Source organism: Phocoena sinus, chromosome 2, assembly GCF_008692025.1.
Source record: "Phocoena sinus isolate mPhoSin1 chromosome 2, mPhoSin1.pri, whole genome shotgun sequence".
Lineage (NCBI taxonomy): Eukaryota > Metazoa > Chordata > Mammalia > Artiodactyla > Phocoenidae > Phocoena > Phocoena sinus.
The window spans coordinates 60,641,781-60,666,962 of NC_045764.1; the positions used below are offsets into that span (position 1 = coordinate 60,641,781).

A 25,182-nucleotide genomic window follows, 5' to 3' on the forward strand; every position below is an offset into this window, starting at 1 on the left:
TAGTTGCCCACAGCATGTGGGGTCTTAGTTCTCCGACCCAGGGATCGAACTCGCGCCCCCCTGCATTGGAAGGCGGATTCTCAACCATTAGACCACCAGGGAGCCCCTAAATCCTCAGCTTCTATAGTAAAACTCACTAGGTAATGCCTGAAACTAAACCAAGGAACAGCCATACAAGCCAGTTATTTAGAAGAAGGGAAGTAAACACACAAACGATCCACAAAGAAGTTGAACAAGTTTGCTCCAGAGGAGTGGCAAATGGCCCGGGGAAGGGCAGAGGACTGTAGGGTTTATGACAAAGTAACACAAGCGGCCTCACCCACTGCCAGTGAGGCCACCTCTGGCCCTAAACACCACAACCCCTGCCCTAACCTGTGACTGTTCATTGTCCCACCAGCACCCCAGCCTCCTGGCCAGCTCCTGCCTCCACTCCTGCTGGGTTTCAACAGCTGGGCCCCTCGCCCTCTGTCAAAGGGACAGAAGCAGGTCCCCTGGGGCAGACAGGGAGGCCCTCAGCTTCCTCTTCCTCCGCCTCTTCTCCCTGGTTGGGGGCTTCCTGAGGGTGGGGGTCTGTCCAAGCCGCGGTCTACTGAGTTTTTCTTTCCACTTTTCATTCAACGAATAGTTACTGAGCACCTCCTCTGTCCCAGGCACTGGAGACAGGGCTGTGAACAAGGCAGCCGGACATTAAGCAAATAAAGCAATAAATACAAATTGTGGGGAGAGCCGTGAAGGAGGAGAGCCAGGTCTGTGGAAGGAGAACTCTGATTTCCTCATGCGGACACTGAGGGGCAGACTGGGATGGTGGACAAGGACACAAGTCTCCTGTCCTAGAAGGAGGAGAGGAATAGGTGGTGGGGAAGAAGCATGAGTCTCTACCCCCATCCCGCTCACCCGCCTCCCCTCTGCTCCCCACCCCATCACCCAGAGCTCTACCCCATCCCCCCTCACCCGCTCCCCCTTTGCTCCCCACCCATCACCCAGAGCTCTACCCCCAACCCCCTCACCCGCCCCCCTCTGCTCCCCACCCATCACCCAGGAGCTCTACCCCCCATCCCCCCTCACCCATCCCCCTTTGCTCCCACCCATCACCCAGAGTTTCTACCCCCATCCCCCCCTCACCCACCCCCTTTGCTCCCCACCCATCACCCAGAGCTCTACCCCCATTCCCCCTCACCCGCCCCCCCCTCTGCTCCCCACCCATCACCCAGAGCTCTACCCCCATCCCCCTCACCCATCCCCCTCTGCTCCCCACCCATCACCCAGAGTTCTACCCCATCCCCCCTCACCCCACCCCCCTTTGCTCCCCACCCATCACCCAGAGCTCTACCCCCATCCCCCCTCCCCCACCCCCCTTTGCTCCCCACCCATCACCCAGAGCTCTACCCCCATCCCCCTCACCCACCCCCCTTTGCTCCCACCCATCACCCAGAGCTCTACCCCCATCCCCCCTCACCCACCCCCCTTTGCTCCCCAACCCATCACCCAGAGCTCTACCCCCATCCCCCCTCACCCGCCCCCCTTTGCTCCCACCCATAACCCAGCCAAGACAGGGCCAGGCTTGTCAGAGGACAGCAGGAGAGAGAAATTCACGGCCCAGGCTTTTAATGGAAAATTGATGATTGATGCCCACCTTGCAGGGTGTTCCACACTCTCAGTTCATTCCTCTCTCAGGTCAGATGAGGCACCTCAGCCAAGTGGGGAGGGCGGGGCAGCAGGCTGTGGGCGCAGGGTCCCTCTGCCAGAGAGTTCTCTCTGCCTGCTGCAGCCCTGTCACCGCAGGTCTTCCCGCCCTGTCCTTCCTCCATGAGCCCTGCTTTCATTCAGGTCCCCCTTGCTCAAGACCCTTCCACGGCTCCCACTGCTCTCGGGGACAGTTTATGGGCTCTGGCGTGCAGTCCCGGCTGCAGCCTGCCCCAGGCCAGGCTCACAGCCACAGAGCTGAACTAGGGGCTGATGACCGCTTAGCACCATCCTGGCAGAAACAGAGGAGGCTTCCCATGGCAGGGCGAGGCTCAGAGCAGGAAAGCCCCCACCAGCTGCCACAAAGTCAGCAAAGGCCTCCAGAAGGGGCCATGCTAAGCCGGCCTTGGGATGAGCGGAAGTCTGCCAAGAGCTCCAGGAGAGGGCCAAAACCCCACTTGGCCCATCCTACCTCCAGGGCTTTGCTCTGCCGTGCCACTTGCCCAAGGGCCCTCCCTTCTCCCCCAAGTTAGCCCACTTCAAGTCCTCCTGAGGCTGCTCCTTCAAGCAGCTTTCCATGACCTCTCAGTCTCCCTCATGACTTGGGCCTCTCTCCTTCCTCCCCTAGCACAGAGCAGGTGCTTTGGGAGGTCTGTCGGCCAACAGAGTGGCCAGGGTCAGCAAGGGGTCAAGGAGGATACCTTCCCATGGGAGGAATCGCTCTCCTTCCCTGCCATACTCCAGCTTGGGCTGGGCAATGTCAAAGCCGAACACAGCCATGGATGGAGGCAGGGGAACTGACATGGAGAGAGAACGAGGGAAGGAAGGCAGCCCCTCAGCCCCTCGCCCACTGCTGTGGACAGAGACCACAGCTGACGGTGCCGGACCGCTGTCATCCACTTGCCTATGCTCCCTCCCTCACCTCACACATGAGCAGAGATGGTCCCTGGGAAGAGAGGTCAGGGCGGACCTGAAATAGCCACCATCACCCAGCACCTCCTAGGTACCGGGCACCTCACGTAAGACCTGCCTTTCGTTACATGCTCACTCGGCGCTAAATGTGCAACATACGTGAGCTTGTTTAATTCTGAGACCCTGCTGTGCCCCATTTTCCAGTTGGAGAAATTGAGTTCCCAGAGAGGTTTAGTGACTTGCCCACAGTCACACTGTGGTTAGTGGTGGGGCTGGGATCTGGGGTCAAATATGCCAACCGGGGGGCTTAATTCTGCCCAGGAACCTCCTGAGATGGGGGGTCCCTGGGATGAAGGGACATACAATTTGGGGCCTGCATCCCAGGAAGCAAATTAGCCTTCGTGCTCTCAGCTGGAGTGGCGGTGCCCAGAGGGGCAGATCATTGCTGCCATCTATCACTCCCCATAGATGGGGAAACTGAGGCTCTGGGAGGTCACAGCTAGGAAAGGTGGATTACAGATCCAAGCCTGACTCCAGACCCAGGGGCTCTTCCCCAGGAACGATTCATCCTCCTCAACTGGGCAGGAGTCAGTAGGCCCTTTCTGAGCCCCTGGACTGGCCAGGGCTGGGCTTAGCCATTCCGGGCCAGGGACACAGGAGGCTGAAGCTCCCAGCTTGGCCTGGCAGGCTGCCCGCCCAGGGCCAGAGAGAGCCCAGACACCTGCCCCCTTCCACCCCCTGCCTTGGCCAGTCAAGTGGGTGGGCTGTGAAGAAAGGGGCTGGTCCCACCTTCAGGCTCCCAAGTGAGGACTGCGGCCCTTCCCTGGGCTCAAGTCACCCAGAAAGCTGAAGCCCACACCGCACCCAAACACAAACATCTCCTCACCAGCAGGCACCTGGTGAGTGAGACAAAGTCAGAGGATGAAGCCAGATAGAGGTGGGATGACAGCATCACAGCCCTGGGGGAGGAGCAACGCCGCTTCTCGAGTTGGGCCAGGGGCTCCAAAAATCCAACCTCTTGACAGTCGAGGACCCTGGACCTCAAAAGGTCTGTGATATCCAAGATTTCATGCTTCTCAGAATTTTACATCTGCCATCACTTTTGAGCCACTGACTAATGTACAACATCGTATGGCATTTGCCCCCCTCCACCATCCCACCAGGAGGTGAGTTTTAACTCACTTTTCTCACGGGGAGTGGAGACTTGCCCAAGGTCGCCAGTGAGGAGAGGCAGGCTGGGTCAGACTCTGGTGCACTGACTGGAGCCCGCTATGCACTCAGCCCATGGCCCATGAGCCCTCACAAATCCCACTGTCCCAGATGGGGCGGGAGGGGAGGGCAGAGGGTCTGCAATAGATTCCTCTGACCTAGAAAACCAAGGGTCTGAGAGCCAGGATTTCTCAGCCCCGGGATTCTCTACTGAGAGTTCTCAGAGGGTAGAAAGGAAGCGCCCACACTGCCCTGCCCTCCGAGACCTTCTCCAAGCTCTAAAGAGCTCACAGTGTTGATGGAGTGCCCCGTGCAGGAGCTGGTTGGGGCTGGGCCTCAGGGCCCCGGAAACCGGGCCAGGAGCTGGGGCAGCACCCGAGAGGTAGAGGGGGCCAACAGGGACCTCGGAAGCCCACTGCCACCCCTCTGCCTGCAGGATGCTGTCGGGCCCATTCCACAGATGCAATAACTCGGGAAGGAAGATTCTGGGCTCAGCTCCACATCCTGTTCCCTCCCATCCCAGCTCTGGCCCTGAAAATCTGTGGGGGGTTAGGCAGGCTGCCTGCCCTCTCTGGCCTTGAGTTTGTCTCTGTTCAGTAAATTGGGTCATCCCTCTCCAGCCAGGCTCCGGGGTCTCGTGCTAGCCCCGCACTCATTCAGAGGGCCACTGGGAAGATGGGATGCCCATCTCCACTATGGGTCCTGCCTCTAGACCTGCAAAGAACACCATTCAAGCGGGCATCCTCCGTGTGGAAAGAAGAACGCTGCAAGCCCTTCTTCTAGACCAGTGTGACCCACAGGTGCTCTGGGGCCAGGGCTGGCCGGTAGCCTGGAGGACTCTGCTAGCTTCTCCAACCTGTGCTCCCTGTCCCTGGGCAGACAGTCCCACTCTGGCTGGACCCCCGCACATCCCTGGTCAGGCAGCGAGATGGAGTAGAAAGAGTGTGGAGTTTGGTGTCCCACAGCCCAGGTTCAAAGGCCGCCCACCAACCCCTCCAATTCCAGAGCAGTTTGGGGCAAGTCTTTTAACTTCTCTCGACCTCCTCTCGATTTCCTCATCCCACGATTGGAGCCCACAAGCAAGCCCCTAAAAGGAGGGGATGCATGTGAGCAGGCGAACCGGTGAGATGGAAGCGGGAGACTCTGCCCATGCCTCCCTGAGCAGTCAGCCTGCCCCCAGGTCCTGCCAACCTGATACCTCGGTTCCACTTTCAATGCCCAAAAGCCACTGACAAAGGGGGAAATCTGTAGTTTAAAATAAAGTGGAATTTGCCTGTCATTAAAATGAAGTTTGTCACCTCTATCATAAATTGTCCTCTCAGCTGCAGGAAAAGGTCCATTAACACATTTCTTTTCCTTCTCCAAATGATGTGAGAGTGGGTAGGTTTGAAATCCCTGTGGACAGTAAAAAAAGCCAGAAAAGCCCTCTCCCCTACCACCTCCAGCTGCCCCCAGAAGCCAAAAAAAAATCATTGTAATTATCTGGCTGGGAGCATCCTCGGGAGAGAGCGCCTTAGCAAGGTTGTTAAGGCACTAATTAGCAGGAACCAGCTTCAGCTATGGGGGTTGGGGGCCAGGGGAGCGGCCTTCAGCCTCTCCCTCTCCTCCTACAATCCCACCAGCCTTCCACCCCCTCAGCTTCACCTGGTTCATTGGGGACTTGCTCTCAGAGCCCAGGTACCTGCAATAGCCCTCTCCCTTTGAGGCCTCAGTCTCCACATCTGAGCTATGGAGACTGATCCCTGTGACTGCTGAGGACTCACAGAGCCCTGGATACCCTGTTCCTGGGAGGCTTTGACACAGACAGAACGATAGAGCATGGAGGGGGGCAGGCCAGTGGGGGGAAGGGGTTGCCTGGAGCTCTGAGCACTTTCAATTCCGATGTTAGAACAATGATGACCTATATTTAATGAGCACCTACTATGTGCAGGGCTTGACGGAATGGACTCTTAATCTGGGCACAAGAGCCCCACGAGCTCATCCCTCCCAATGTCCTTTACAGATGAGGAGGCTAGTCACAACAAAGTTGAGTGGACAGCTAGTAAGTGAGATCTGAACAGATGCAGCTAGTATCCGAACAGAGACCGGGAAACTGAGCCTGGTCCCCACCCATCCCACCACCCTTGGAGCCCATGCATCCCAGCCCCTGACTCCACAGAGAAAGGACATGTGATTTCTAGCACCTTCCAGCACAAATGACCCTCTGAGAGGGAACTACTACTGTACAGTGATATACAGAGATAAAGGCGCTCCCCGGGGTCACACAGACCAGGAGAGTGAGGGATTTTAAGAATAGTGTCCCTGCTCCCACTTCACAGCCCTGGAAACTCACTTGGGGCCGGGCAGCCCCCCAGAGGCCCTGCCCGGAGCAGAGCTCTCCTCCAGTGCCCTCACCTGGGAACCTGCATGAGGCGCAGCTGCGCCTCCATGGTCCTCAGAGACCCCATCTGTCATGCCTACTCAGCTGTCTCCAGGCCCCACCCAACCCTCCCTTAAATCCTGAGAGCACCCCTCGGCTCCTGCCAGCCCTCACAGACAATATCCCTCTCATTCCCACACCTCCATGGCTCCAAGGGGGTCACTGGGCCATGAGGCTCTGGGAGGGCTCCCAACCTCTCCTGAGATCCAACCACCAGAGCAGCTCTGATCCCTGCCCTGCCAGACCTTCAGGGGGCTGCAGGCCAGCCCATGCCCTTTCTGGGGAGGATGGGTAAAAGGGAGCCGAGTCTGTGGAGGGGCAGTCTAGGGGGTGGTGAGATTGTGCAGGTGAGGGTGCCTCAATTTCCCAGAAGGTTTTCTTGGCTCCTTAAGTGAGCAGGGAAGTGTGGGCCTTCACTCACACGAAACGATGGCCACACCCAACAGGTCTGTCCTCCCCTGCCTGATGCCCACTCTGTCCCCAGCCAAGCCCTCCAGCCCCTTGCCCACTTCACCCAGGGCCCGCTGCCCCTCAAGCACCTTCCAGCTTAGATTCCACCTCAGAATCAAGGAGCAGCCGCTACCCGATTCCACTCACACCCCCACGGACACCAGAGTTTGTGGGGCATCCTGCAGGAGCCCTGTTCCAACCACCATTGCCCAATGCACACACACCACACACACACACACACACAACTCATACACACGGTCCCGGATGCCTGCCCCCGGGCAGAGCATGAGCGCCTACCACCCACACAATCCATCTGCCATCCAGTTCAAGCCTCTGGTATCAGTAATGAGAGCAGCAGGCCAACAGGTCACGGGGCTGATTGCCACTCAGCAGCGGCAGATGAAAGGAAGCTTCCTGACCCTGGGCTGAGCCCTGACTCTGTTCACAGGGATCAGCGATGGGGATATGGGTACTCCTGGGATTCTATCCTCCCCCTTTACCTGGGTTCAACTGTCTGCAGAGGAAAGTGGCCAAAAGGGGCTGGAGTCAGTGCCCGGCATCAGGCCCTAAGGTTCTTCCTCAGCAGCTCCCAGCCCACAGCCTCAGTGCTCCTTGCTCCTGCCCAGAGAGGCCAAGGGCTCTATCTGAAGTCACACAGCAAGTCAGACACAAGCTGGCACTAGAACTCGGGTCTCCCATCTCCTGGACCTGGGACTCAGATGCAATGCACATTGTAATAGGGGCAGAGCCACAGACACAATTCTCATGTCATGGGCCATCTTATCCCCCACTGTCAGGATGACAGTGCCTGCCTCGGGCCTAGAAGGATAGGCCCCAAATTCTCCCCTTTCTCCATCAGGAATTCCTTCTCTGGTCTCCTTGGCCATGGTCATTGAGCCCCTGCTTGCATACTTCTGAAGAGAGCAAGCTCACTACTACCCAAAGCAACCTGTCCATCTGTAGCTCTAATTGGGATGCCCTGGCCAGACCTGGCTCTGCCATGGGGCAGTTGGTGGCCATTGCAGGTCGGGGTCTGGGGAGAGGGCTCTGGCCCCTCAGAGATTTCTGGACTACAAATGCAGCCCTCGAGCCTACCATTTTCCAGGTCCCAGTCCCTCCTTGCCTTCTACTTCCTGTTAGTGTCCCAGAGGGCCCAGGTGGAGGCCCAGGCTGGAGCACCGACTGGTCGGTAGCTGAAGACTAGTTCCTTGCTCTCTCTGAAATGAGACAATTTAGGTAAAGCCCTGGCCCCAGAGGCTCTGGCAGTGTGGGTCCATCACACTCAGCCCTGGACAGGGCCCTGCATACCAGGCACGACCAAGCCTCCCCAGTCATCTCCTCCTTCACACCAGACTCCCTGCTCCTTGTGATACAGCCTCCCACAGCCTGAGCCAAGGCTCTCCAGCACTCTGCCCTATGTCTGTGTCCCTCCAGGCCTAGAAAAACATTGTGTCTCCCTGCCAGCTTGGCCTGTCTCTGAGGTTGGCCCTGGGCCAGAGGCTGGGGGGTCTCCCCCAAACCCTGGCCAGCCGCAGGCACCCAACTGTCGCCCTAGATGCCCAGTTCCAAGCCCCCATCCCTCCATCAGCATCCCCGCCATGCCCTCATTAGCACAGCCGGCTGTCCCGGAGCCCCAAGCTTGCTGAGTTATAGCCCATTCATCCCTTCCAACGTCCTTGCCACCGCCACCGTGGGCCCATATTATGGCATGCACATCTGCCAGACTGTGGCCGCCACCACTGCCACCGTTTCCAGGGAGACAGACTCCGTTTATGACATTATCAAAAAGTCCAGCCCCTCCCTCCCCCCTCCCAGCTCTTAGCCCCACCTCCCTTTATGAGGACGAGGATTTGGGCTGTAAATATCACCGCATATCTTACCTGCAGATTCTAATGGGCCCGAATACATTGCTGCTGCGGAGGACCCCACAACCAAAAGCACGCAGCCAGCGCGTGCTAATAGGTGCATTAAGGCCTCACTCTGGCTACCCTGGCCACCCTCCCTGCCACACCCAATGCCACTGGAGAGTCCCCAGCCCACCCCTCACCCATGTACCCCCTGCTTCCCTCTAAGCCCTAAAGCAGAATCTGCTCACAGTAGAGGCGGGCTGGGGATGGGTCACCAACCCAGGGCTTTGCGGGAAGGAAGGTAGAGAGCTGGCCCCGACTGAGCCCCCCAACTTGGGGGCCCCAACATAACAGACCCTTTACATATCAGCCACCAAGTCCTTCTCCCAGGAGCCCCGCAAGCAGCTAGTGTTAAGAGGAGAAAACTGAGCATCTAAGGTCACACAGCTGGGGAAGCTGGGATTCGAACCCAGAACTGGGGACTGCAAAGCTCCTTCCGCCACGGTCCTGGCCCCCCAAGGCCTGAGGGTTAAAAGCTGACGTGTTATAAGCATTTTACATGTTTACATGTAATAATTTAAGCCTCACAATGACCCCATGAGGCTGGCACTATAAATACACCCATTTTACAGACAGGACACTGAGGCAGAGCCAAGGCCACACGGCTTACAGGTGGAGGAGCCAGGATGCAAAGCCGAGCCCAGCTCTTAGGGGCTCTCCTCAGAGCAGCATTCTAGCCTGGCCAGGTGAGGTGTTCCCACCACTCCGGGAAGACTCAGCCCCTTCCCTGCACCCACCCCACAGAGATGGGCCTTGTCACCGAGATAACACTAGAGGAGCGAAGCCCAGGCGCTGGGCCTGACACGTTGTAAGGGTTCACCTAGCCTTCCCCAGCCCCCAGTCTTAATCACAGGGGAATCATGAGGAGCAAATGTTCAAGATTTACTCATCCATCAAGGGCTGGGCAAGTGGTACATGGCAACATCATCATCATCATCATTATTATTATTATTATTGTCATTGCTATCATCACAGCAGAGGTTTGACCCCATCATTGTGGGCTTTCTGACCTCATGCCCCACAGGAGGGCACACACTCCCTCTCTCCATGACCCCGGGACACTGAGGGTGCTTCACTAACTCTCTAGGCCTGTTACAACTGTATTCATTTCCAAGGGCTGCTGTCAAAATTACCACGAACTTGGTGACCTAACAGAAATTTATTCTCTCACAGTTCCAAACTGGTTTCGCTGGGGCCAAAATCAAGGTGTCAGGAGGGCTGATTCTCTCCAAAGGCTGTAGGGGAGAATCCATTCCTGGCCTCTTCCAGGTGGCCTCCAGCATTCCTTGGCTTGTGGCCACATCACTTCCAATCTCTGCCTGTGCAGTCACATAGCCTTCCCTCTTTGTAGTCAAACCTCCCTCTGCCTCCCCCTTATAAGGACATTAGTGATTGCATTTGGGGCCCACCCAGACAATCCAGAATAATTTCCCCATCTCAAAATCCTTAATTTAATCACATCTGCAAAGACTTTTTCCATATAAGGTAATTTTCACAGGTTTTAGGGATTAGGATATGGGCATCCGTGGGAGCCATTATTTAGCCTACCACAGTCACCAAATACCCAACTCAACACCCCTCCTGGACAACTAACAGGGGCATCAAGCTTCACATTATCACAGCTGAGTGCCTTACTTTACCCCAAGCCTGATCCTGCCAAAGTCCCCATTTCAAAAGTAGTTGAACCCCCATCTGCACAGCTGTCGAGGCCAAAAACCACGGGGTCAACTATTAGTTCCTCCCTTTCTCTCACCCGGGATAGGTGATCCACTGTCAACAAGTCTCACTGATTTTCCCTTCAAAATTGACCCAGGATCTGACCATTTCTTGCCACCCGCAGAGCCACCACCTGGTCCAGACACCATCCCTCTCTCCTGGATTACTGCAACAGCCTCCTCCCTGCACACCTGCTTCCACAGTGACCTCAACAAGGCAGCCAGAGGGACCCTTAAAACCCAAGTCAAGGTGTCACTCTGTCAAAACACTGCAGTGGCTCCCGACACACTCAGAGCAAAAACTTCACAATAGTCTGCAAGCTCTGGCCCCATTTGCTCTCAGACATCAAGTCCCACCCCTCTCTCTCTCCCTCCCCACTGTCCTGCCACTCAGTCCTCCTCCCTTTTCCTCACACAGGCCAGGCATGCTTCCAACCTGGGGGCCCTTGTTCCCTGGCCTTGAATGCTCTCCCCAGGTATCCACGTGGTTCCCTCACCTCCTTCAGGTCTTTACCTGAAGTCTTCTCAACGGAGCACTCCACTGCTGACGTTTCCTTTTTTCCTCCGCCTTGATTTATTTTTTTCTCCTTGACATTATCACGATCTAACACAATACGTATTTTGCTTATGCATCTTGTTTAATGTCTGTCTCCTCTGCTAGAATGTAAGCTCCACGGAGACAGCCTCCTAGGTCCAAAAAGTGCCTAGAAAGTAGGTACTCAGAGATAATCATGGAACCAGGCACTGAGGAGGTACTGGGACCCAGTGGTGAACCAGACACAGCCCCTGACAAGGACCATCCAGGGTATCAAACACAGAGACAGGGAAGCACAGAGTGCTGTGGGAGTTCAGAGGAGGGAGAGACTAACTCAGCCCAGAGAGTTGGGGAAGACTGTACTTCAGAGGGTTTTGCAGAATACATAGGAGTTCACTGGCCGGATGAGGAGACAGCTTTCTACCTGGCAGGAGGAACAGCTGGTACAAAAACAGGGAACAAAGTAGTAAGACCTGTTCTTGGTACAAGGGAGAAGGCAGGATGTGAGGCTAAAGGGGTCAAGCAAGGGCCAGGTTCGAAGGACCATGAAGAGTAGGCCAAGGGAGTTGAACTTTTCCCTGTGAGCAATGGTGGGGACTGAAGGGAAGGGCGTGGCAGGTGTGGATGTCTGGAGGCTCCCCTACCGTAGATGACCAGCAAGCAGCCTAGATGTGGGGAGAGGCTGGGGTACAGGGCCCACCTACCAGGTAGGAAGGAGTAGGAAATTCCCTCAAACTCTGGCCTCAGCCAGGAAGCAGCTCAAGCCACAGTGACATTATGGGGCCCCAGTGTGCCCAGGACTGTGCTGGGAGGAGACCTTGGGGAAAATTAAAGCCAACAGTTTACAACAAATTCTAGACTGTGCAGCTTCGATGCAGCCAGGGGACAGGAGAGCAGGGATGGCATTATGGATGGAATTGTATCCCTCAAAGTTCACATGTTGAAGCCCTAACCCCCAGTATGACTGTATTTGGAGTAAAGGAATAACTAAGGTTAGAGGAGGTCATAGAGTGAAGCCTTAATCCAATAAGATTAGTGCCCTTATAAGAAGAGACACCAGAAATACCTCTCTCACCCTCTCTCCCTCTCTCCACGCCCCACTCCTCACTCCCTCTGCCATGTGAGCACACATCGAGAAGGTAGCCATTGCAAGCTACAGAGATTATTCTCACCAGAATCTGACTGTGCTGGCATCCTGGTCTCGGACTTCCAGCATCCAGCACTGTGAGAGAATTAATTTTTGTTGTTTAAGCCACCTAGCCTATGTTATAGCCACCCAGTATTTTGTTACAGCAGTCAAGCAGACTAAGACAAATGTCAAAGTCAAGGAGAGCTTCCTGGAGGAGACAAGGTTTGGGGCCATCCTAGGGCTTGAAGACAGCTCAGATCCTGGCTGGCTGGCCCTGTGGTCACACAGCAGACCCCAGCCAAGGCCCTCCTTCATCCGGCCTGCAAAGTCTCAGCAGCTTCTTTGCGGTTTAATTCCTCTGCTGAGGAGCACAGAGGTAGTTGCAGGATTGATGGAACTTTGCATCTTCCGTAAAGTATAGCCAGACCCCTCAAGACAGGGGTAGGAAGTTATGTTATGGTTCCTGAGCACCGGATACCCGCGTCCCCCTTCTGCCACCATGAAAGGTAACTCAGCCTGGCCCGAGCCAACCAGTAGTCAACGTGAAAGGGCCTCCCCCCAACTCAGGATCCCACCCCTAAAGGGGCTGCCTGCACGTGGAGACCTGGGCTGGACTCTGAATGACAGAAATGATCAGGATATGCAGAGAAAGAAAGAAGGTCTATAAATAAATATACATTTTTATAAAACATGTTTAATTAAAGTGGATTAAAATTAATTTGCTTTAAGAAAATTAGAAGTGCCCTAGAGGATTTCAGAAGCAGGGCAGGAGACCCTGAATCTAGAGGCTCCTTAGAAGGGCCTGGGAGTGGGATAAGGGGGGGCGCCCATTCCCTGCTCATGGTGTCCTCAGAAGGAGATGGCTCCCATTTACACAGCACTCTGTACACCTCAAGGTGTGATCCCGTGGGATGGCAGGCACGTTCAGCCTCACTTTGCCAGGGAAACTAAAGCCCAGAAAGGGCAGTGATTTGCCCAAGGTCACACAGCACAACTGTGGCAGGGCTCAGTGGGAAGCCGCTGGTCCTTTCTGCCAGCCCTGGGCATCTTGTTCGTGCTCAGCACTCCAAAAGCCCCTCACCGCACATACAGGCCCCGCTCCCCGGCCTGAGCCGCTGCCCCCCAGGATCCTCCCATCTGCAGGGCGGGGACTCTCGCTCTGTGACAATCTGGCTCCTCTGAGGCCTGGCACAAGGAAGGTGGAGGGAAGCAGCCTGGGGGTTGGGGACAGGAGGCAGAAAGGGAAAGGACCTGAAATCAACAAGCGTTCCAGAATTTTAAGCAGTTTTTGGAGGAAAATGAGGAGCAGGTTCAGCTGTAGCAATTTGCTCCAGGGGGAAATTACGTTCGCATGCTCTATTATACAGAACAGAAGGAACATTTGGTGGGTTGAATACTTGTTAATTTATTTCTCTGTTTTGTTAATGGGCCTGACGCATGCGCATGCTCACGTACACACACACACACCCCAGGCGTCAGCAGGAGATGATGCCCGGCTCCGCGAGTTTTCCTGCCACCTTCCTATGAAGTGTCACTCCTCTTCTTGCTGTCTCCTCTCAGTGTCGACGCCGGGGGTCTAGAGGGAGGCAGTGTGCAGTTCAGGGACTGAAGTGAGATAAGAGCCCCTCAGTTTTCCTCACCTGAAAACTGGACTTGGCAATGAGATGACCCAACGTGTTTGACCTTGGAACGAGTATAAAGAGACGCAAGAAGTCATTTTGAGAGTGTCTAGAGACACGCAGTAGGTCCCCACAGGGCCTGAGGGAGTGACGCTCCACTGGACAGCTCCTCGGCACCTCAACCCAGCAAGTCCAAATGAGGATTGTCACGCTTCTGCCTGGCCCAGAATCCTATCTCGGAAGTGGGGCCACTCAGGCCAAGTTGACCTCCCCAGACCTGGACTCTCGGCCTTCCCCCCACACGGCCCATCTCCAGCATCTCCCCTTCCATCCATTTCTCACCATCCCGAGTCCACCTTCCTCCCCCGCTGTGACCCCACGGCTCCCCTCCAGATCCTGTACCCACCTGCCCACCAGGCTCCCTGCTTTCCCTGCCACTGGCTCTAATCCATTCTCTCCCCACGGTGGCCAGAATGGAATTTGAAAAGCACGTCAGATCCTGTCACTCTCCTGCTTAGCTCTCTCCAGAGCTTCCGCCACCCCCCAGTGCTCCGAATAAAACCTGCTACTGGTAGGGCCTCCCCTCTCCCTCCTTCCCTATCCACCAGCGTGCTGTCTTCCTCCTGGTCTTCACACACACCCAGCTGCTTCCCATTTCCACGCCTTAGTCTTTCTCTTCAGGCACCTGGAATGCCATTTCTTCTCAGACTTGAGGTCACCTCTTCAGAAAGTCCTGCCTGGATCCCTCCCCCTCCAAAGCCACTCAGCCCACCCCAGCCACTCCCTGTTTCATGGCCCTGTTTACTTCCCTCCCAAAATCATCACAGTCTGACACTATTGAAATTATCTGAGGTTTGGCTCACTGCCATTCTCAGAAGAATGGAAACCATCTGAGGGCAGGTGAAGCATGTGTAACTTTCCTCTATCCACAGAACCTAGAAATAGCACCTGGTACTTAGGAGGTATTTTATAAACACTTGAATGAATGAATGAATGAATGAAAAGACAGGTCAGCTCTAAGCCAGAGGGGTTAGTGAGAAGGGGGCCAGGGCTTCCTGTCCCCATGGTCTTCTGTCCCAGCCTCTGAAGGGTGTCAGCACCTCTTCAACTGAGAAAAGGGAATGGGTAGGGATGAGGTTTACGGAGCAGCACCTATGATCTGGGACCTTTTCTCTAAACAATTTCATGAAGCAGTTACAGACCTGAGACTCAGGCCTGAGTCCTGGTCCCGCCACTCTGTGCAACTTGTTTGACCTCTCTGAGCCTCAGTTTCCTCATCTGCGTAATGGGGATAATAACAGGACCCATCTCCTAGGACTGTTCTGTGGGTGAATGAGATCTTGTTTTCAAAAATACGAGATGAGGGATTTCCCTGGTAGTGCAGTGGTTAAGAATCCGCCTGCCAATGCAGGGGACACGGGTTCAAGTCCTGGTCCAGGAAGATCCCACATGCCTCGGAGCAACTAAGCCCATGCACCACAACTACTGAGCCTGCGCTCTAGAGCCCGTGAGCGGGAACTACTGAAGCTCCCGTGCCACAACTACTGAAGCTCTCGTGCCTCGAGCCTGTGCTCCACAACAAGAGAAGCCACCGCAATGAGAAGCCCAGGCACCACAACGAAGAGTAGGCCCAGCTCGCTGCAACTAGAGAAAGCCCACACGCAGCAATGAAGACCCAATGCAGCCAAAATTAATTAATTAAAATAAATAAATTTTTAAAGAAATATATGAGACGATGACGATGATAAAAAGACCCCATCTCTTATAGATGAGGAAGCAGGAAAGGTTATGCGTGCTGTCTGGGTCCCATAGTTGGAAAGTGGGGAGCTAGGACTAAATGCAGACTTGCCCCCAGAAATCAGGGCTCTTGCCCCTGTGCTGGTTACCCCACCCCCACTGGCTGGGAGTGGGGAGTGGAGCACAGGAGGCCTGTCTGTCATTTGTGCCTCGGTGGTTGTGTTCCTTTATGTTCCCCATGTGAACTGGCTTAGCCTCCCATTCCCCCAGGTTCAGCACAAAGACATTTCAGGAGGCTGGGAGTGCTGGCCAAGGAGAACAACATGGCTCCCACCCCAACCCCCATGCCTGAAGCTAGGGAGCTGGGGAAGAGGCAGTGGCCCAAGCCCTGGACAGGTAAACTGAGGCAGCCTCAGAGCAAGTCTGTGCAGAGACTCCCCAGGATAGTCTAAGGTGGAGGAATGGGCAGGCCTGAGAGTCAGGAAATCTGAGAAGAGTTGGCCCACACAGCAGCGGAGGAGGAATACCACTTAGCAAACACAGCCCTGTCCCCCGGGCGAAGGGCACAGAGCAGGGGGAGGTGGCAGGACTCCAAAGGCCCTGGGGCGGGGTTCTAAGGACAGACTCGGGGCACACGCACTCCCACTCAGACTGGCTTCTGGGTTTGGAAGGTCATCACTGAAGGTCCAGAGGCCTAGAGGTAAGGCCGCCCTAGCAGAGACCCCGCTCAGGTCCAGCAAATGAGGGACGCCGCTGCGAAGAGCCAAGGTGCCTTCCGCTTGCAGCCACGCACGTTAAGAATTATTCCTCTCGCCAGCAAACAATTTGTTACAATATCCATCGCACACTTTTCCTAGCTGGGTGCCCTCCCATACATCCTGAATTAATCCGGGAAGTCACTCCATTCATTTAGGACACACCTGAGTGTGCCTCCTCTTTTATTAGGGAAATTTTTCATTGTTTTGAAGCACTCATAGGTTTTAATCTGGGGCTGAGATTTTAAAGCCTCCTTCAGTGGCTAAGACACATGAGTAGGCTTGTGGCTGCAAAGATTACCTCTGTCCTCAGATCTGGAAGGGCCTGGCAGGGGCCACCAGACCCTCTAGAGGTGGGGAGCAGAGTACCTCCTCTCCAGGGAGCCAGGGACTGCCGACCTCAGTGCTGTGTGGCATTGGGGCACACCCTTGACCTCTCTGAGCCTCCCCAAGAGAGGCAAAGTCAAGGAAGACTGCATATTTGGGTGTCCCTCTACTGAGCCCACCCAGAGAAATCTGGGACATCATCACCTCTAAAACCCACAGCCCTGGGCAGTAGTGTGGGGCCACTGAAAAAGCTAAAAGTTTGGAGTTCATCAACTATATTCCAAAAAAATTTTTTAAATAAAATAAAAGTTTGGAGTTCAGATCTGAAATGACCTGGAGCAGGTGAGTCATTAGCCTCTCTGACCTAGCTTCCAACTCCTCAGATGAGCTAAGTGCCACCCCGTCTCTGGGCTGTTGTGCAAGCCCAAGTTCAGAGCAAGTCTGACTCAGGGCCTGGCACACAAGCGGGTGCTCAATAAGAATTACTCTCCTGGCCCTCCCAACCCACCACAGACCCCTCCCACTTCTCCATCTCTCAGTCTTGTGGCCCTCAAGAAGCCAGACCCCCGGTTCCTTAATCCAGGCTTGAGGCTGCCCTCAGGCTGCGGCACCTCCAGCCAGAGCCTCTCCGCCGGCCCATCCTGCCAGTCTGGGTATCTGCCACCAGCCTCCTCCCAGGCCTTGCACGAAGTCTCCATACCCCCCACCCGAGGCCCTGGGGCCTGGGGAGTTCTGTATGTACACAGTGAACCCCTGCCCCCCGCCACAGGCCCCAACCCATGCCAGGCTCTGTGCTGGGATTCAGGCTGCATGTTTGCTGCCCCCTGCCCTAAATCAAGAGACAGCTGTCCCACTCCCAATTTCTAGTCCCCCCCCACCACCAGGGGTCCAGGGCTAGGACTTCTCTGGGCTCTGACTGCAACCCCTTCCCACCCCCCACTCCCCACCCCCATTACCATCCCCTTCCTGGTCTTTGCTCACCCAACCAGGCCTGCCCTCTCTACATTCCTCCCTGCCCCACCTCCTTCCCCAAATCTTCCTGAACACTAAGTTCCAGCTTCCTCCAGGAAGCCCTCCCTGACTTCTCCAGCCCTCATCTCCTTCCCTTTCCTGTACTCCCAGCATTTCTCCTCAGTCCCACTAAGTTCACATTGCTACCCAAAAGCAGGAACTATGTCACCTACTCATTTCGTGGCCACCAAGCCCAGTACCACTGGGCACTCAGGAAGGATGGGCTCATTAAATGATTCAGAGGGAAGGGTGTAGAAGACTCCCACTGATGGAGTACATACCTCTGTGAATAGGTCTCATCATGCCCATTGAGCTGATGGAGAAACTGAAGTTAAGAGAAGTGAAGCACCTACCAAAGCAACAGGGCTGGAAGCCTTCCCACCCTGATGCCCTCCCCTCCCCAGGCTGCTGGATGGCCCTCCCTGTCCCCAACCAGCACATCGCCTGCTCCCAATTATCGGCCCAGCCCCAGGACTCCAGGGAGCACTTGCACGGTTGATCGACATTTTGGAGGGGCCTGGCTCTCACGGTTCTGGGTATTTACACAGACAGCCTTGCTGCGGTGGCTCCCGGAAAGTAGGACATGTGGGGGGAGGGTAGGAAAGCAGGTGCAGACTGAAAACACTCCCGCCATCCTCCACACCACCTGGACAGCGGAGCCACCCGTGGCATGGTCTCCTCAAACGACCTTGACAGGTTCTAGGGGCGGAACCTGTGGGGACTGGGGTAAAGGCCTGGACTGCCCGCTGAGGGAAAGGCCTTGGCCAACATCCCCTCCAACTCCTCTCTGCTCAGTGACCTGGAAGACCACGGGGGACATGGGAAGAGAAGCCCCTTTTTAGCAAGCACCCCTCTCTGCGTCTAGGGGTCACTTTACGTCACTGCCCCCTCATCTGTAAGTGGGGTTCAGGAAATAGAGGCCTCCACATTCTAGACATTCAGGGAAACTAGGCTGTCTTATCCCAGCAGGATCTGAGGATGCAGCTCTCCTGAGACACCCAGCAGACATTCAGCTCCAAGCAGGACAGATCTGGTCTCCCAGGAAACCAGCTGTGTAGCACTGAGTAGGGGTGCCAAGCTGAAAGGCAGGTGGACACACCCACCAAACAGCTACAAAACCACACCCAGGATGTTACCACGGAGCCCAGGGTCTCAGAAGCCAAGAGGTGCTGCCCCCTCTGCAAACTGTCTGCTCCTGAGCACAAGGTCAGGTCCTGTTCACCACTACAGACTGTCATCACCACACCCCAGCCTCCTCCCAACTCTCTCCTGGCCTGAGTGGAAGAGGACAGAGGGTTCACAGTAGAAGGCACCAGTGTGTGGCGTTCAGGCTAGAGCCAGAGGGGCGTAAGGGCTGCAAGGGGTGGAGGTAAGGACAGTTTCCCCCTCTTTGCCCTCCCCATGCCAATCCCCATCTCCACCGCTGAGCAGAAAGGAGCTGCACCCCACCCCCATCACACACAACCATCATTCTCAAGGCTGGGGGCACCCGTCTTCAGTGTCCCCCACCCTCTCATCTGCAGCTCAGGCTCCACTCTGTCTCTCTCCAAGCCCAGCTCAAGCACGTTTTATTATTCAGAAGAGCCTCTTGATTGAAAAGGCCTCTAAGGCATCTCGCAAATAAGAATCCTTTAATTGGGAAGTTGTTAACTTCTCAAAGGAGAATTTTAATTTTGCTTCCCCACCATCTCCTCTCCCCGAAACCTATGAAAACTATGGACTAAAAGCAAAGACTAACAAAGCCAAACACCCCAGGCACCCTGTCCCGAACTGCACAGCGCCCAAGGCGGCAGAGGCAGAAGTGGCAGCTGCCCCCCCAACTTGCACAGACCCCCCCCCCCCGCCGGACCCCCACCTAAGACTGTGCGAAGGCCTTGACCTCTCCCTTTGGGCATGCCTGCTCCATACCCCCCTCACCATCCACACAAAGGGTGGCAGATGACTGAGGGGTTAATAGGATGACAGGGCACCCAGACAGGGCAGGGACTGCGTCTGTCAGGTTCCCAGAGCCAGACTCTCGATGCACATCTCCCCATAACCTCCTCTGCTGTCCTCTATCACACTGTCCTGTAGCTGATGACCTTAAATTATATTTATTGAGCATTCACTATGTGCCAGACATTGCTCTAAGCCCTTATGTGCACCAACCGACTTAATCCATACAAGGTCAATGCTATTACTACTCCCAATTTACTGATGAAGAGACTGAGGCCCAGAGAGCTTAAGTAAGTGGCCTAAATTTACACCATTAGTGAGAGGCAGAGCTGGGACTGGATTCCAGGCAGTTGGACCCCAGAGTGGGCATAACCTAAAGTGCCACCTTCACCCGCCCACCCGCCTCCATGGCCTGTGCGCTCCTTGAGGACCAGGGCCATAACCATCTCATCTCTGGGTTCCTGGGGACAGCACAGAGCCTAGCAAACAGCCCGCACTTAAGAAATGTCTGCAAAAGGAAAGCACTTTCCCAGTGGTTCGCTCCTTCGAGCCTCACCAGAGGCCTGTGACAAAAACAAGCAGGCAAGATGGTCCCTGGTTCACAGTCAAGGTAGACTGAGGCTCAGAAGTGAAAGCAACTGCCCCAGGTCACCCAGCTAGCGGGTGCAGAGGCCAGGGAGCTCCTCCTCCAGTCCCGACTGTGCGTACCTGCCTTCCACCCTGAGTGTACAGGGACTGGGCTGCTACCGTCACACACCAGGTACCATGTTCCTGGGCCCCAATTAAAACCCCGGCCTGAGGGCTTCCCTGGTGGCTCAGTGGTTGAGAGTCCTCCTGCCGATGCAGGGGACACGGGTTCGTGCCCAGGTCCGGGAAGATCCCACATGCCGCGGAGCGGCTAGGCCCGTGAGCCATGGCCGCTGAGCCTGCGCATCCGGAGCCTGTGCTCCGCAACGGGAGAGGGCACAACAGTGAGAGGCCAGCGTACCGCAAAAAAAAAAAAAAAAACCCCGGCCTGAAACAAACACCAGGAAGCCCTGGGGTAGGAATCTCCTCTCTCCATCCCTGACAGCTCAGGGCAGCCTCAGCACTACCTTGTATACCTCAAGGCATGAGATGCTCACCACCACCAGGGCTTCCTGGTCCACTGTTCACTGCTCTGGAAATCCTAGGCTAGTCGCATGCTGTTACCAATTGAGTTTTGCCCCTCAAATTTATATGTTGAGTTTCTAAACCCCAGTACCTCAGAATGTGAGCTTATCTGGAAATGGGGTCATTGCAGGTGTAATTAACTAATTAGGATGAGGTCATACTGGAGTAGGGTGGGTGTGGCCAACCAGTATGGCTGGTGTCCTGATAAGAAGGGAAATTTGGACATACACATACCCAGGGAGAACGCCATGTGAAGAGACACAGGGGGGAGATGACCATCTATAAGCCAAGGAGAAAAGCCTGGAATAGATCCTCCCTCACAGCCCTCAGAAGGAACCAACCCTGCTGACACCTTGATTTCAGATTTCTAGCCTCCAGAACTATGAGAAATAAACCACCCAGTTTGTGGTTACAGAAGACCTAGGGAGGGTGAGCTGACAGCAGTTTCTCCAGGCTGGTAAATCTACACAGCTTGTCTGCAAGCCTGGGGTAACAGGCCCACCCATGGGCAAGGAGCCCCCATGGGCTGGATCCCTAAGCAGTAAGGCCCAGATTCCTCCTGTACATGATCTTGTCCAGGCTCTGAGGCTTTATTTTTTATCTTTTTTTAAATAAATTTATTTACTTATTTGTGTTGTTATTTATTTATTTATTTTTGGCTGTGTTGGGTCTTCACTGCAGTGAGTGGGCCTTTCATTGCAGTGGCTTCTCTTTGTTGTGGAACACGGGCTCTAGACACGCGGGCTTCAGTAGTTGTGGCTCGCGGGCTCTAGAGCGCAGGCTCAGTAGTTGTGGCACACGGGCTAAGCTGCTCAGTGGCATGTGGGATCTTCCCAGACCAGGGCTCCAACCCGTGTCCCCTGCATTGGCGGGCGGATTCTCAACCACTGCGCCACCAGGGAAGTCCCCAGGGTCTGAGGCTTTACACACACCCTTCCCCCCCGCACCCCCAACCTGGGTCAGACTGCTGACAACTCCTTCATTTACATGCCCACCCCAGCCTCTGCCCTCAGCTGCAGCTGTACAAACCCACGGTCTGTGCATCCCCTCCACGTGGATACTGGCATTTCAAACATACCACTTCCAAACAGGACTCTTCCTTTCCCTTCCAAATTCATCCCTGGCCCCCTGAGCTCAGCTCAGTCAAAGGCGCTACCAGCCACCCTGTTCTCAGGCTCTGACCCCTCACAGCCCACAGTCCATCCTTCAGTACCCCTTCAGTCTCCTACCCTCAGCCACTCCTCCCCATCCAGGCCCAGTCCGCCAGCTCTCTCTGGACTGATGCTGGGGCCTCCGCATGGGCCTACCAGCTTCTACTCTTCCCCCCGACCCACAAGCCCCTCCCCAGTTTTTTCCCCATGAGGCTGTGAGAGGGAGCCTGTGAGCCATGAATAACCTCCATTCACACTCTCTAACAAGAGGCCCCGCAAGCCCATTTCTCAGTCCTTCTTCCCCACCGGCTGCTCCCTGCTCAGAGCCTATCCAGACCTCCAGGGGCCTAATTCCCTCTCCTCAGGTCTCTGCTCACAGGGCAGCTCAGCTGAGAGGCATTTCCCAGGCCACCCTGCAGAGAACAGCTCTCCCGCATGCTCTCTCCCTTTTCCAGCCTTATTTTTCTCCACGGCTCTTATTATTCCCTAACCTTTATTATGAATTTACTTCTCTGGTCATTTTCTGTCTACTCTGTTAGAATTTAAGCTCTATGAGGGCAATGACCTGGTCTAACTTATTCACCTGTGAATGCTGGGGACATAGAACAGTGCCTAATACGCAGCAGGTGTTCGATAAGTACGTGTCGAACGATGAATGAGCCATGGAATGAATGAATGACTTCAGTAAGCATTGGTGCAGCACCTGGTACAAAGGGAACAGAGGGGCAAATCAGGCTAGGTCTGCCCTGAGGTCTGTGGGGAGAAAGACCCACGCCCACAGGTAATCCCGCCCAGCATGTGAGCAGTGCTGGCGTGAACACACGTGCACGGGGAAATGAGGACAGGGAGGGGGCCACCAGACGGGCCCAGAGGTCAGGGAAGCTTCCTGGAAGAGACACCCCACCCCCAGCCTCCCTTCCTGGCTCTCCAAGGTCATGGGCCACCTCCCACCCTCCACCAAGGGGAAGAAGGGAGGCCTGTCTGAGCTGCAGCACTGATTCAGAAGTCAGTAAGTGTTCAGAGCTGGTGTGTGTGTCCCTCCTGCAATGAGACCTGGGCAGGGCTCACCAGAGAGAGAGGGGGGCTTGAATTAAATGTCATTGATCCCTCCAGGGAGCGAGAGGTCAAGGGCTGTGGCATCTGGGACCCCCAGCCGCATCTGCCCTTCCCCACTCCACCAACCTGCCCCCTCCCCTCCGACCACAGGAGCAGCCAGAGGAGGCAGGAGATGGCAAAGAAAGACCTGAGCTCCCTCCAGGGCTTTGCTTAGTCAAGTCTCAACTCCTCAGCAGGTCTCGAAGGCTCCCGGTGACCATCCCTGCCCCCCTCCTGGGCACCTCACTCCGCAAACACTCCAAAGTCCCCCACCTCTATACCTCTGCTTAGCCTGGACCCTCCTCCTCCCCCAATCCTTTTCCACCCATCATAACTCTACATACGTCATCTTGTTCATCCAGGAATTCTTTATGATGACACACGACGGGAAACAATCAAACCCCACCACAGAGAATTGGTTAAACGTGCTACGGCACACACAGGCTGGAACATTACACTGCCATTAAAAATCACATTACAGGGCTTCCCTGGTGGCGCAGTGGTTGAGAATCTGCCTGCTAATGCAGGGGACACGGGTTCGAGTCCTGGTCTGGGAAGATCCCACATGCCGCGGAGCAACTAGGCCCGTGAGCCATGGCCGCTGAGCCTGCGCGTCTGGAGCCTGTGCTCCGCAACAAGAGAGGCCGCGATAGTGAGAGGCCCGCGCACCGCGATGAAGAGCGGCCCCCGCTTGCCACAACTAGAGAAAGCCCTCGCACAGAAACGAAGACCCAACGCAGCCAAAAATAAATAAATAAATAATCACATTACAGAAGAATATTTAATGATGGGAAAATGATCTTAGTATAGTATTAAGTGCAAAAGGCAGGTTAGAAAACAGTAAGTGCAGTTTGATCCCAATTATGATATAAATATGTATTTTGTAAAAGACTGACAGGTAAAACACCCAAGTGTTCACATTTTCTATGGAGAAATGCAGGCTTTTTTATTATCAGAGAAACAGAACATTTTAAATGAATCCTACAGCCTTCCAGGCTCCACTCAGGCAGCCCTTCTTCAGGGCTTTCCAGCCCCCCAGCTGAGAGGGGCCCCTGTTAGTTCCCCTGTCTCCCTGCCCACTGAGCTTCCTGGTGCCTCACACTGTCGCCTAGCCAGCGGGAAGGCTGCTGCAGCCCCTGATGGGGAAGTGGGGGGGGCGGGGATGGGCAGGGCCCAGCCACCACCTCCCTGACGCCCCTGCCCCCAGTCCTCCCATCACCCCTGGCTGCCTTGCAGATAACCCTGACCACATCCTCTCTCCCCATCTCCCAGCAGCAATTACAGGTTAAACTGGAGGGGCTAATTAGCTGCTCATTCCACCCGGGGCTCACTGATTAGCAGGAATATTTTGATGGAGGTAACTGGACTTCAAAACGAGCCCTAGCACCCAGGAAGGAAATCCAGCCGTCTGCTCCCTGCCACACCCCGCGGCCTCCTGAATGGGAGGACAGTGTCGGCTGAGCCGCAGCCATACCACAACTGTCACCCAGTCCTTCAGCAGAAGGGATTGAGGCCCACTGCCCTGCTGAGCTGTGAGGTCTTCTCTCTCTGAAAAATGGGGTTAACATTCCAGTCCAGACTGCTGCCCTGAGCCCTCCCCCGGTGCTCCTTCTGTGTAGCAAACTTTCTCAGGGGTCACAGAGGCCTGTCCAGAACAAAGCATTGGCCGGGAAAAAGGGTGGAAGTCACCTGTTCAAAGTCACAGGCAAGGCAGCAACCCAGGCCCCCCTACTTCCCCATCTACCACCTCTTTGGGACTTGCTATAGTTTCTCCACATCCCCTCACGTGAGACACAGAGTGGGAAGGTCTGTCACCTCCCACATTCTGGGTGTCCTGCTCCTTGTGATAGTCCAAGAGGCCATCTACTCTGCTCACACGGAGCCAAGGTCACCTGGCCACCAGTGCTTGTCACACGCACACACCTGGGGCTGAGCCTCATCCTGCCTTGAAGGTGTGTGGATCCACACATTGCCTCTGGCTTGGAGCCCCATTAAATTCCACACGTTGGAGCCAGGGCCAGCCTCTTGACAGTTTCCTGGACCCTGACTGTCTCAGTCCACACGTTCCCACTCCCTCCTGACCCAGAGTCATGCACACATTTGTTCAACGATGGGACAGAACCAAGGACAGAGCCCTTCAGCTCACCATTAGAGACGTGCCATGCCACGTGGGAACCCATCAGCCGGCACGCCCGTGAGACCGCATCACTCAGAAAAATGACCCCGGCTTCTGAGCTGGCTGCCAGGGCCCTGCCATAGCGAAAGCACTACTGGGAGATGGCCCAGCCAAATCAAACCTCCTGGACTTGAATTCACGTGGGGATGGAGAGATGGGAACACCCCCCGGAAAGACTGCCCCTCGATGGCCTTCCCACAGCCTCTCCCTTGGGGACACCACATCCACCCCCCATGGCCCACGCCAGCCCCGCTCTCCCAGCGGC

At 55.4% G+C, this 25,182-nt stretch overlaps 1 protein-coding gene across 3 annotated transcripts in view; it reads right to left on the reverse strand.

Annotated features, from left to right (window-relative positions):
• Positions 1-25,182, reverse strand: part of LINGO1 (leucine rich repeat and Ig domain containing 1) — a 203,400-nt gene that overhangs the window by 154,315 nt on the left and 23,903 nt on the right. The window lies entirely within an intron of this gene.